General features: G+C 42.3%; 1 protein-coding gene and 1 long non-coding RNA gene across 14 annotated transcripts in view; one reads left to right on the top strand and one right to left on the bottom strand.

Annotated features, from left to right (window-relative positions):
• Positions 1–13,689, top strand: part of LOC109697568 (M1-specific T cell receptor alpha chain-like) — a 685,092-nt gene that overhangs the window by 558,421 nt on the left and 112,982 nt on the right. The gene's annotated exons all lie outside the window — the stretch shown is intronic.
• LOC109697566 (uncharacterized) overlaps positions 1–13,689 on the bottom strand; it is a 30,632-nt gene that overhangs the window by 11,412 nt on the left and 5,531 nt on the right. For 4 of the 13 annotated variants that reach the window (XR_012446226.1, XR_012446234.1, XR_012446230.1 and 1 more), the window contains 3 exons: positions 12,881–12,906; positions 3,324–11,946; positions 2,586–2,843 (listed from right to left, as the gene is read on the bottom strand). This is a non-coding gene — a long non-coding RNA (uncharacterized lncRNA). The remainder of the gene's footprint in view (positions 1–2,585; positions 2,844–3,323; positions 11,947–12,880; positions 12,907–13,689) is intronic. The other 9 variants (XR_012446233.1, XR_012446231.1, XR_012446229.1 and 6 more) reach the window with 3 other exon arrangements.

Genomic DNA, 13,689 nt, shown 5'->3' with positions numbered 1-13,689 from the left:
TTTGTTCTACTTTGTCCTTTCAGAAGATAATTCTATAATACTCCATTGAGCCTTTTTATATTCTTTAACTTTGCTTTTTCTCATTTAATTTTCATTGCCTGCTCTACTTACTCCATCTTCCCATTATGCTTGTTTGGTTTTGTGTTTTCTTTAGTTCCCATCAACATTTACAGGACACTTGACAAGGGCAGACTACTATGATAGGCACTTAACTGTTTCTAAAAAATAAATTCAATGCAATAATATTTTCCGTTAAATTCCATGCTGTACTTATGGGCTCTGGTCTTATGGAAGATTGGCATTTGGGCAAAGTCTGTCTCTTCTGAAGCCTTAGTGTATAAATAAAAGATCCCAAATAGATATGTTGCAATAAAAAATAAAAGCAGCATCCACAAGTAAAGGCCAAAGAAGCATTAAGAAGAGGCTGAGGCTAAATATCAACATCTCTCCTGCTGAACTCTTAGCCTCACTCTAAGAGGGAGATGCTACGATTTGCAGCAGAGAGAAAAGACCCAGACTGTTCAACTTGTAAGGCTGTTCTCTGGGTACAGAACATCCGCTAATTCAGGCTAACTTCCTCACTGTCCACAGACAAGCCCAAGAGTATACAGGCCAGTCTCTGAAACACAAAGGCTGAAAAGAGGAGGAAAGAACCAGAAGCTATCCCAGAAGCAGAGCCCCTCAGTTCTCAGGGGAGGCTGTGCAGTAGACCTGCCCTGCTACCTTGCCACACAGGTAAGAGTCACCTTGGAGCCTCAGAATCACAGGCCTTTCAACTTCCTGGGTCTGGTGAGCCCCTGAGAGCTCAAAACATTGTCTTTTCTAAAATCCAGAAGGTGCTTTCTGAATGGTTAGTAGAGGAATAAGTGATTCTAAAGAAATATCCCCTGGGAGAGTTTACAAGAAGAATAGAAAGGAAGGTGGCTCTGTGATCCCACACTCGTACCTCAGTCCCTACATACTCTGATATGGTTCCTCAATCCCTTTATCTCCCTTTACCTTGATTTTCCTCCCCTGGGACTCTAGCCAGAAACCTTTTTGGAGACATTTGTTCCTTTTAGAAGTGAAATTTTGCAGTGCCAAATTTTACAACTTGTCTCTCTTGGTAGAGTTAAGACTTCAGCCAGCCAAGTTTCCCTGGAAATTGCCAGAGCCACAGTAAAAAAGGAGGGGAGTTGTTAACTGATGTACCTCCCTATCCACAGTGCTGCTGCTCTGCTCCTAAGTCACAAACTGAAGCCTACCCCCCACCCCCCACACACACCCCTCTTCCATGTGACTAGCTGGCCACAGCACACGTTTTCAACCCTGGCTACACATGGGAGTTGTATGGTGAGATCTTTTTAAATTTCAACACCCAGCATGTACCCCAAATCACAAGGTCTACTCACATACTTAACTTCATAACTACCAACACCCACACGGAACAGTGTTATCCCCATTTTATTGTCCAGGAAACTAAGGCTTAAAGAGCTAAGTGGCTTGCAAGTAAGTGGTGGAGACAGATGCAAACCCAGATCTCCTGAGCCTAAATTCAGTGGTCTCCATGACAGCACAGCTGCTTCTGGAGAACTGGACACCCCACCACCACTCAGTTCCAGGACCTCTTCCAGACCAGTCTTATAAATAACATTCTGCCTGACCGTTGTCTGAGCAGAGGTAGGGCTAGCCAGCCACCTACTCCTCAACAGTGCAAATTGTTCACGAAATAAGCCAGGCACAGCAAGACAAGTACTGGGTGATCTCACTCATACATGGAATCCACAAAAGCTGATCTTATAGACACTGAGAGTAGAAGGTAGTAATCAGAGGCTGGGGAGAGGAGGGCTGGGGAGGGGTGGGGAGGGGTTGATCAGTAGGTACTGGGTTACTGTTAGATAGGAGTAAGAAATTCTGGTGTGCTATGCACAGTGGTGGTGGTGGGTGTTGTTGCTATGAATAAGGTAGAAAGGAGTTTGAATGTTCTTACCATAAAGAAATAATAAATGTTTCAGGAGGCAGATATACTTAACCTTCTTTAAACAATACACAATGTATTCACATAGTAAAATATCACATAAAACCCCATAAATGTGTACAACTTTTATGTTTTTGTTTGTCAATTAAAAAATAAATTTAAACTTAAAAAAAAAAAGGAAAGAAATGGGGTGTTGCCAGGCACCAGTGGCTCACATCTATAATCCCCGCTACTCAGGAGGCAGAGATCAGGAGGATTGTGGTTCAAATCCAGCCCAGCCAAATAGTTCGTGAGACCCTATCTCAAAAAAAACCTTCACAAAAAAGGACTGGTGGAGTAGCTCAAGGTGTAGACCCTGAGTTCAAATTCCAGTACCACAAGAATAAAAATGAAATGGGGTGTGGGTTCAAGAAATTCACTTGAATCTCTGCTCAAGATTACAGAGAAGTAAAGGCTGAAACAGGAATTAGCAGGCTTGCTAAAGTCCATTCAACCCCCAGATGTTTCACTCTTCTTTGTGTTCCCAATGAAGCCAGTAAAAGATATGTTCTTCCATCACTATCTGACCTGTTGGTTGACTTGTCTGGTCCTCCCAACCAGCACCATGACCCCACAAATGAAGTATTACCTGCATCAGTCTCATAGCCATCTCTAGCCATTTTACAACAACACAGAAACAACAAAAGCCTGGACAGTTTGCACATTGTGGTTGGCAGTTCCTTTCTTAACCTTCTTCCATCTGCACAGCTGAAGGAGTAGGTTGTAATGGTGCAGCCTGATTTCAGAGCCCTGGGGTCCTTTGGTGGCTCTTATCTTGGGAATGAGCTCCTGCTCTTCATTTGCACTCTGTGTTGTAGACAACAACACACTTTCTGGTCTAGACATCCTGTAAGCAGAAGAAATCATGTCACTTCAACCAGCATTTCCAAGGACCGGGATGGGTCAACAAGTACTTCCAGGATGACCCAGGAGAAACAAACAGGCCAAATAACTGTATGAGACAGTGTTTGTAAGTCACAAAGTTTGTAAGTCACAAAACACTATGCAAACAGAAGCTTCACAATTTCCACACTGTCTGGTTGGAAGATGCCTCAGAAGCTTACCTTGCAGCTGTATTTCACAGTACATAAGATTGGAAAGGATATCAAAGAAAGGAAGAATGATGAAGATTAAGGGGGAGGATGGAATAAGCTCCTAAAGCAACACTTGCCTCTCCTACTAACTGTTCAAACCTCAGGCATCATGGAGAACACTAACAAATAGCTTAGCAATGAGTTGACTGTTTGCAAATATAATTTTCTTTCTTTCTCACAGAAACCCTATGAATTATACTCTCCCATTTTACAACCTATAAAGAAAAAATTACCTCTCCCCAGAAGTTACATGAAGCAACAGACAGCCTCCAAGACCTGGAAACTTGTGGCCTAATTGTGGCTCTGACACAGAAAGAATAAGCACAAGAATGAACTTCAAAGAGCTGAGAGGGCGGAGTCTGAAGGCAGAGCCCTCAGGCGTCTTGGCCTTCTCCCTGGGCATCCTACCACAGGTATACTTTTATTCAAGTTCTGTCTTGCTCCTGCCACTTCCAGCTGACTCTCCCTGCCTGGGAGGAACACTTCTCACAGCCACACTCTTCCCACTCTTCCATCAAATCACTGCCTGTCCCCTCCCACACTGTCTTCCACCTCTCTTACACAGCTCTCTTAGACAGGCTTAGGGCAAGCTTGTTTTCACCCATTCACAATAAACTCTTAAAATTACCTCTAGCTTGTGGAAGATATAAATTATAGTCATAAACATACCCCCATTACTTGGATTTTCCAAAAAGACATTCTGAATAATTGGGAATAGTTATAGTTCTAGGAAAACAGGCTTATTTGAGCCCTGTTTGGTTTTTGTTTGTTGTTTAGTTTTGTTTGTTTGTGGTACTGGGGATCAAACCCAGGGCCTGGAATATGCTAGGCAAGCACTCTACTGCTGAGCTACATCCTCAGCCCTCCTGCTCATTATTCTTTTGATATTGTACAGCTTTAAGCACACAGTGTTTCTTCTACTTTTTTTTAAACATCCTCAGTACTTATACAGAATGTTCTTTTCCCTACGCATGCTCCTGTACCTGGAGTTTCACTTTCAGGCATGGTCCTAGCAAGAGGCAGAGGGCATTTTGAGGGTGATTAGAGAAAGAGACTTTATTAAAGACATGGGCAGAATTGAATTGCATCCTTCAAAAAAAGGTATGTAAGTCCTGACCACCCCCATACCTTAGAATGTGACCTAACTTGGAAATAGGGTAATTGCAGATGTGATTAGCTAAGATGATGTCATCCTGGAGTAGAGTGGGTCCTACTACAATATGATTGGTGATCTTATAAGACAGCCCTATGAAGATAAAGATGAAGACACACGTGGAGAGCACCATGTAATGATGAAGGCAGAGAATAGAGTTATACAGCTTGGCTGCAAGCCAAAGAACATGAAAGACTGCCTGCAGACAATTAGAAGCTAGGAAGAAGAGAGGAAGAGTTTCCCTACCTATTCCAGAGGGAGCATGGGAGATGCTGACTGACATCTTGATTTCAGACTTTTAGCTTCCAGAACTAAGACCAAAATTTCTATTGTTTTAAACAACCCAACTGTAGGAAACCAATACATCAGGGTTATGGGAAGCCAAAATGGATGGTGAAACACCCAGGGGCTGGTAACAGAGAAGCCACTACCACTCTAGGGCTGAAGTGCAGCAGGAAGGAGCCTTTACTGAACCCACAGCTATAGGAAAAGAGCTGTAGTCCCCAGCAGAGGAAGGCAGCCTCTGCCAACACCAGCAGGCAGGAAGGAATCTGAGGTAATAACACCCACTTTACTCTGCTCCTTTCCTCCAGACTTGTCACAGTTCCTTTCATTGGCCAAACCAAAGGGAAGCCAGGGAGAATCTGTTAAAATAAACTCAGTCCCAGCTATACTCACTTCCCTGCCTCCTGACCAGAACCTGTCCCCTGTAACATGCTTTTTGATCCTTCTGTTTCTGCCAAACACTTATCACAACTGCAATGGAGGAACTGATTATGCAAATTTTTGAGTGATGATTGGCTCTGTCATTCCTTAGTGGGGCTTGAAGTCAAGGCCTCATGCTTACTAGGCAGATTTTCTATCACTTGAATCAGACCCCCAGCCCTTTTTTTTTTTTTTTTTTAGTTATTTTTCAGGTAGGGTCTCAATTTCTGCCTAGGGCCAACCTTCAACTTCTGTCCTCCTACATATACCTCTGTGTAGCTGGGATCACAGATATGCACCATGTGCACCACCATGCCTGGCTTCTGTGTTGAGATGGGGTCTTGCTAACTTTTTGACTGGGCTGACCTCAAACTGCATAGAAACAATACCTAGACTTATAGGATGTACCAAGAACTAGACTGTCTGTGATGAAAAGTCAAGTATTAAATCCAGAGAGGTTGCCCTGGGAAACTTTCAAAGAACTATAGAAAGTGAGCACAATTATTGAAGCAAGATTTTTTTCTCACTCCTGGTTACTACTGAACCTAACTGGGGGTCACAGAAAATGCAGAAATGACAAAGGAAGGACAGACAGAAAGTTGGGAACAGGTGTGTTGGGCACTCAGCTAGAGACACACAACAGCCTCATTGCTTATTTTCTCTATTATTCTCCTCATTTACTCTGCTTCTTTTCTCTATCTTTATTCTTTAAGGCCTTACTCCTTTTCAGTTCTTTAAAACCTGCTTTTAAAGTCTTCTTTCTATTTTTTAAAACCTCACTTCTAAAGTCTTCTTTTCTGTTCTTTAAAGTCTCTTTCATTCATGGGAAAGAGACGCACTCTGTCCCATGTTTTCTCTTAGCTTTTCTTTAGCTTAGCTTTTCTAAAGCCTATGTATAAAGTTCTTGGTGCAGACTTGTGCCGTCCCATGTTCTTTCTTTAGCTTTCTTAAAATCTCACCCCTCAGACTTGCTAGCAATTCCCCTTTAGCAATTCTCCTTCAGCAATCCTTTTCCCTTCAGCAATCCTCCCTTCAGCCAGCAACTCATTTTCCCCCTTTCAGCAATCTCCCTCCAGGAATTTTCCCCTCAGCCAAAACACCCCCATCAAAAAGGCTCCCACATCCAAAAAACCTTCCCCATCCAAAAAGCCTCACAACCTCCTTCAGTGAGTCTTTTATACCCAGTGGTAAACAAGGACGTGGAGCAGCAGTTCTCGGGGAGGGGCATGACATTGTAACAAGAGGAACCTGCATTCCTCCTTCTCTGAAAATAAACAGTTTAGGAAAAGCAGCTGAGCTGCATCTTGCCTTCTTACTCTCTTCTGCAGCTGGAGCTGTGCCAAATCTCAGCCTGCAGAGTATTGAGTACAACTGTGCTTATGTCCTGTAGGCTTCTCATACTCCACTCCCTATGTCCTTCAGGTGAGCACTAATGGCACAATTTGTAATACCAAATAATGTGACCACTTTCAGTACTTCCTTACCATCCTCCAGGAATGGTGAAGAGAAACAGAGGTTCATGGAAAGAGAAACTACCATGGGGTCAAGCAAACTTGAGCTGCTTCCACCTGAATTTCCTCAGGACAGTCTGGCCCCAGTCACACAAGGGAAGTCAAGAAAGTTGAGATGGGTCATTCCTCCACTGGCATGGGAATTTAGATCCTGGATCCACCCCAGACATTGCATTACACCATTGCTCTTGCCTTTTTGCTTATCAAGTGACCCTCTTCCAAGCCACCTCTGTATTCTCTAGTTCCATTTATAATTTACCTGACCAAAATTTCAAAGATTATTGGTCTTCCAGGTTGTAGATCCAAAGAATTCAAACATCCCTCTTTTAAAGTTCATGTAACAGGAAGGTAAAACAGGTCCTGTCTTGGGGGTTGGACCAGTGGGAGGGGAAGGATATAGGGAAAGGGTGTAAGAGAGCGAATATGGTGGAAAAATTATGAATGGAAAAGTGAGACCTGTTGTAACTATTCCAGGAATGGGAGAGGCGGACAAAGGAGAATGATGGAGGGGTGAATTCAACTATGATATATTGTAAGAACTTTTGTAAATGTCACAATGTACCCCCAGTAAAATAATAATATGATAATAAGAAGATAAGAATAAAGCTCATGTAAATTTAGGTTGTCAAAAACTAGGTAGTTTCTAAGCATTTTGGTGTTTTGTTTTGTTATAATATTTTGCTTATGTAATTCAGCATAAGTAACACTTCAGAAAAAAGGGAGGAGGGGGAATAAAGGAGAATGATGGAAGGGGTGAATTCAACTATGATACATTATAAGAACTTTTGTAAATGTCACATTTTATCCCTGATACAATAAGAATATGATAATAATAAAAAGAAAAGAAAAAATAATTTTTTTAAAAAGAAAGAAAACAAGATGAGCTCAATAAAGATAAGGAAACTGGCTCAAATTTGGAGATGATGCTTCATTACACTCCTCGTTTGCACTTGGGTAAATCACCCTTAACCAACTTTGCCTAGAGGGAGTTAGCAGTAAACACAGCAATCATTACAACAGCCTCAGAGTCTGTGCACATAGTATCGATCTCCTCCTTTGATGTTCTTTTGATAACAGCTGTAAATGTCAATAATTCTTCTTCTTGGTACTAACAGTTAACATCAAAACAGAACATCCAACATGTATATCTAATTTGAAAATAAAGCACAACATCAAGTTTAACTTCTAAGGTAGGAAGTAGAAACCTTCCTATCAATCAAATAAACTGACTCATTCTCCTGTCACTTGGCCCTTCCTACTGGATCACATTGTCAACCTTGAAGATGGCATTGTCAAAACAGAGGACAGGAAGGTAAAACAGGTCCTGTCTGGAGGATGGTACCAGTGAGAGAGGGGAGGACGTAAGGAAAGGGTGTAGGAGGGTGAATATGGTGGAAAAACTATGTACTCATGTATGAAAATGGAAAAATGAAAACTGTTGAAACCATTTGAGAATGGGGGGAAGGAAAATAAAGAAGAATGATAGAGGGGGTGAATTTAAGATACATTGTAAAGACTTTTATAAATATCACAACATACACCCAATACAGCAATAATATGATCATTTTTTAAATGGTATTTAGAAACTAAAAAGAAAAAAAAAGCATTATCATGCCATTCACAGGAAACAGGCAAGACTCTTCTGGGGCCAGGTAAGATGGTTTAGGTTTATAATCCCAGCACCAGGGAAGTTGAGACAGGGAGCTCAAGAGTTTGAGGCCAGCTTGGGTTACATAGAAAGACCCTATCTCAAAGTTTTTTCAAAATATTTTTTTTTTAAAAGACTTCTTTGGGAGAGTAGAACAGCTGCAGACAGGAGCTGATTTCCTCAGGTACAAGTGCATCACAGAGAAGGTGCTGACCAAGGAAAAGGAAACAGCTAGGGGCAGTTAAGAGAGAGCAAGCAATCCCTGTGTGAAACATGCAAAGGATCTGCTTATTCATTCATCTCACCCTCTTCTGAGCAGGTAATGCAGAAACCGGAACTTCAGCCAAATAAGACTCAGCAGCCAAGAGGCATCAAGGCTCCCAGGACACAGTACTCAAGGACAGTACCTTACTAAATGCTCTCAGCCTCAGTCCTCACCTAGCCCATCTCTTTTTCTTTTCTTTCAAGAGCTATGGCACACTTTGTGTTGACACCTCAAGACTAAGCACTGGCTATATCAGGGGTAGATAAGGTTAGGGCAACCTCAGAGTCCTTCAGGTGTTCCATAGAATGTGAAACTATCACTAACTGGTGTGGGAAAATCCAGGTCAGCACACAGGCTTTCATATCACATCTAGTGGTTTCAAGTACATGCTCCAAGGTGAAGTTGATATCCCAAACAACCAGGCTCTATTCGATACTCTTAAGATATCAGAGAGAGATGAAGACCCTTCCTGTTGCAGTCTACTCTGAGCAGCTGAAAAAAACACCTGGATTTATGTAGAACAACAGTTCTAATAACATCATGATTTCTCTTGAATAAACAATTTAAGAAGTAGAGGCCAGAGAAAGATGCCATTCCTGCCTTTACTACAGGATCAGTCACTCTTGGCCTTCCCATGCACTCCCATGTCCTCAGAAAGGCAGTCCCCATTGGGTCTAGCCCAGTGTGGACCAGAAGAGACAAAATACAGAGCCAGAGTCATGAATTGTGGCATTTACTCTAACAATTTTCTTGACTCCTCAGTCAGACTCCAGAGGAGATGGAGATGGGTGTCTGACTCCTTCTACCTCCCCCATCTTCCTCCCCAACTTTAAAGCACTAATTACAATTTCAGCTGCCAGACTGTTCCAGGACTGAGAAGCCTGGCTCTCATTCTCATTCTCAGGCTAAAGGACAGCTGCTGCACAGACTTACCCCACCTCACCTCACACCATCAGCCCTGCTTTTCTCCCAGGCCCCAATATGGGAAGAGAGCTCATACGGCCCTTCCTTCTAATGCATACCAAAGGTAGTAACTGGTTGGAGTCCCTGAGAGTCTCTTTCAGTTCCCATAGACTCACTGCCTTTTCCTTTCCTTCTCAGTGGCCTGTCTGGAATGGCAAAGGCAGGGGTCTGGGGCTGAGGAAATGAGGGCTTATGGGTTCTCTCAGGTCCACAGAATTACTAACTTTACCACCCATGTGTATCCACACTGTGAGGCAAAACGTCCTAGTGTGTCTCTTCCATTGTCACAGACTTACCATTTAAACGGACAAACCCACAGGCCAAGAACTGATATCCACTGCTCTCTGCATTCAAAAATGAGCAAATAAGCCCCAAAACACCGTGATGGGTAAAGGTGCAGAAGAAGCTGTGCAAAGAATAGGAATTAGTTTCTGCACAAGCCTTCCCTGCTTCAAGTAGGGTTATAGCACACACTGCAGTGTCTCACACAGCACAGTACATGCTGGCTGACAAAAATTTCCACACTGAAAGGTGAACAAGCTCCAGAATCAAGTCTTGAGCACATTTCCCCCAATATTAATTGAAATGATAGTATTATACAGCTTTGAGGTTTTTTGATCAGGCACTTTACTTATTCCTCCAGCAAATAACATCTCTCATATCTGCTTGCTTTTGCTCCATAGCCTTTCTCAGCCTTTGATGTGCTATCTATCTCACTGATTTGCTTTTTGTCTAGCTCTCTACTGGAATACAATATCCTAAATGGTAGGAATTTTTGACTGTTTTGTTCTTGCCCTAACTCAGCACGTAGGATAATTCTGGCACATATTGGGCAATCCATGGATATATTAAATGAAGGGGCAACTGAAACACTTAATGGAAGCCATGTGCACAGCACTGTGCTGGATATCAGGGACATGGTGGTGCAAAGACAATGTGCACTGTGCCCTCTGAGATGCTTTCCCTAAGCCTCATCTGACCACTAACAAAACGCTATTTCCTGCAAGGAGATTTTCTGAAGGATGACAATACTGTACTCTAAAATACTAGAAAAGTCACTCTTGGAGAGCAAACATCAATACTCCCAAGTTCCTTGGACACCAGCTGTGGCAGTGGTAAAATGGAGAGGGTGGCAGGCTTTCTCTTTTCTTCACCTTTTCTTGCCTTTGAGTCCCGCAGCTCCAGCTCCTACGTCTTAGGCTGTTGGTGAAAAGATGAACACTTCTACTTTATTTCACAAAAGAACTTTGTGTACTTCCTCCCAAAACAGACCTGAGGTGCTTGCTATTTCATAACCAAAACCCACAAAACACATTTTCCTAAACAAAGGAGCAATCCCTAACTTCCCTGCCTCCTAAGCCAATGCCACTGCCACCATGACGTGAGTTTGGTATTCCTTAAGACACAGTATCTGTTGGGGTTTTTTTTATTTGTTACATTAATTTACACATTCGGAAATGCATATACTCATGAGTGATAACAGCACAAAGCAGAGTGCACTGAAGGAATAGTGAAGGAATTCTCCAAAACTTGCCCTAGGTGCTCAAGTCAGCCAGGCTGAGTGACACACTGCCCAGCATGCCACACTCAATAGGAAGATCTAGTGATGGGACAAAGAAAGTCAAGCCAAAATGCAATGCTTGTATCAATTTAAATAAGGTCAGATTCACAGACTCTGCATTTAAATAAAAAACCTAACCATCTTAAATTTGTTTTTGTTTTTGTTTTTTACCTGTGTGCATCTGGTAGAATAGAGAAGTTTAAATTATCCTCTTCTGATTTAAGGAGAAAAACCTCATGAGTATTTATAACTTTCAGAAAAAAAAGAAATGTCAGTATAAATATATTACTGGGTAGCAAAATATTACAAAAGAAAATCAATCCCAAGTATAGACTTTTGGAGATTAAAGTTGCTTTCATAGAATACAACAAACTTCGCTTATTCATTCATTAACAATGTACTAATTACCTACTATGAGCCAGCTGCTTTTCTACAAACACGGGAAGCTTGTTTCCCAGTGTGAACCTCATATTTAATGCAAACAAACACAAAATTAAATAAATAAGTAGAATTTGTGTTAGATGATGATAATTTCCATGGAGAAAAATAAGAGTTGGTTGCGGGGGGGTGGTGAAAGAGACTCAGAAAGGGTGTTGCCAAGAAGCTGGGAGATTACAGCTTTCAATCAGGTTGTCAAGAAAGTATTTAATAAGAAGGCAACATTTAGGGCTAGCGGAGTGGCTCAAGTGGTAGAATACCTGCCTACCAAGCATGAGGCCCTGAGTTCAAACCCCAGTACTGCAAAGAAGGCAACATTTTAGCCAAGGTCTGGGTGCAGATAGGGAGCCCAGTATTTGGAATCTGGCTGTTTGCATGATTCCTTTGTAGAAAGAGTCTCGTATAACTTTAAGACACATAATAACGCCAACTTTTCTGTAGGTTGTGGAGAAAGGAAACAGCTTTTCCTTTTTATCTTGCTGAAAGCTTTTTCCCAATAGTTCAGACTTTCATTTTTTAAGGTCAAATGATGGAATTCCATTAATTTGCACAAAATATGTTGGAGAGTAGATGGGACGGAGCAGTATGGAAGATGTCCAGAAGAGATCAAAACTTACAACATGAAAAGAAAGAAGGCAGAATTAAACTGTTGCCAAGTAGAAATAGGAGGTGTAATGTTGAGCACTTGGCCTTGACTATGACCACACTCTATGGGCTGATGAGCCCATCCACTCAAACATAAGAAAAAGTTGTGAAGTGGGTGGTGCTTTTCTGTTGCTGACCCCAAGCTGGATCTTCCCTAGCAGCCCTGGGAGAAAACCAGCAGCCTCATCTGTCTTTGCCTCCCCTCGTGTGTGTCCCCACATTTGCCCCCAAAAATGGGGAAGCCAAAATAAAGCATGTTCACTCAGTGATTTTCTTGGGTTTTCTGCCAGTCCAGGAAACCAGTCAGAGACATGGAGGAATGGAGTGGCTTTGGAGAAACCTGGGGTGCCTATACAGTTTCTTTCTCAGCAGAGTAGGTGAGAGAAAAAGCCTGGTCTCCTTTCTCATCTCAGCCAGTGTAACCCTGCTCATTAGGACCTGCTCCTCACAGCAGGGCCTCTGACCCACTCTGCTAAGAAACAGATGAATCAATAGCCACAGTCTGCCAGGAAGTGTTTCCTTTCCTTCCAGCAGAGATGAAATATTCCCTTTTTCCGTTCAAAATAAAAGCAAGTCAACAATATGGCAATGCTGTTAAGGAAAAGGAAGCCAATGAAGTAAAAGTGTAATAATGACAATCTTATTATACTCAGCGCTGGTCAGCCCCTTGTGTAGGACCACAGGCCTGATCCATGTCTGAGTCACCCTGAGTGAGACACAAAGAAATTAAACAATGTTTAATTGCTGTGGGTGAAGAATTGTTATACAATGGGAAATAAACCCTCTAGACTGTGACTTGTGTTCAAAAACTGGAACTTGAGGCCTTTGCTTCTCCTCCCCAAGCTCATTTGTGAGGCAAGAAAGCTGGACGTGATACAACCTGAGGGCCTCCACTTCTCACCTTCTATGATCAGTCATCTTCATTTCCTATTAGTTGAGAAAAAGAAAAACCTCTCTGAAATTTCAACAAAAAGAAGTTAAAAATGAAAATCCCTTGAAACAAAAATCATTAGCACCTATAAAGCTACTGGTAAGAATGTAACGGTCTAGGTCATGGAGAACTTTTCTCTGTGAAGTCACCGTTCAAAGCAGTTGGCATGTTCAAATCTGTTCAATCCTTATCACAGCCCATTGCTATTACTGCCCCCATGTTACAGACAAAGAAACCAAAGCATAAAGAGACTGAGGCATTGCCCAAGGTTGGATAGTGGCTGGGCCAGGGCACACATGCAGACAGCCTGCCTCCACACAACCCAAATGTATCCTTTTTCTGGAGTTTACCAAAAGCTGGCATTGAAGGGATTCTTTGCTTGTTTTGTATTATTTTTGTGTTGTTGTTTTGTTGTTTTATAGTACTGGGGTTTGAACTTGGGTCTTCACACTTAACTAGGCAGGCACTCTGCCACTTGAGCTACACCCCCAGCCCTTTTTTGCTTTGGTTATTTTTCAGGTAGCATCTCATGATTTTGACCAGGGTGGGAGCCTCAGACCTTGGTCCTACTATGTATGATCTCCCATGTAGCTGGAATGACAGGCATGAACCTCCACGCCCAGCTTATATTGGGGAGATGGAATCTTGCAAACTTTTTTCCCCCTGGGCTGGCCTCAAACCCCAATCCTCCTAATCTCTGCCTTCGAGTAGCTGGGATTACAGTCATGAGCCATCATGCCCAGCTCTGAAAGCTAGTTTTTAAACCATGTCTGTGGCCA

This window comes from Castor canadensis, chromosome 3 (assembly GCF_047511655.1).
Source record: "Castor canadensis chromosome 3, mCasCan1.hap1v2, whole genome shotgun sequence".
Classification (NCBI taxonomy): Eukaryota; Metazoa; Chordata; class Mammalia; order Rodentia; family Castoridae; genus Castor; species Castor canadensis.
This window is presented reverse-complemented; position numbering and strand designations above follow the sequence as displayed.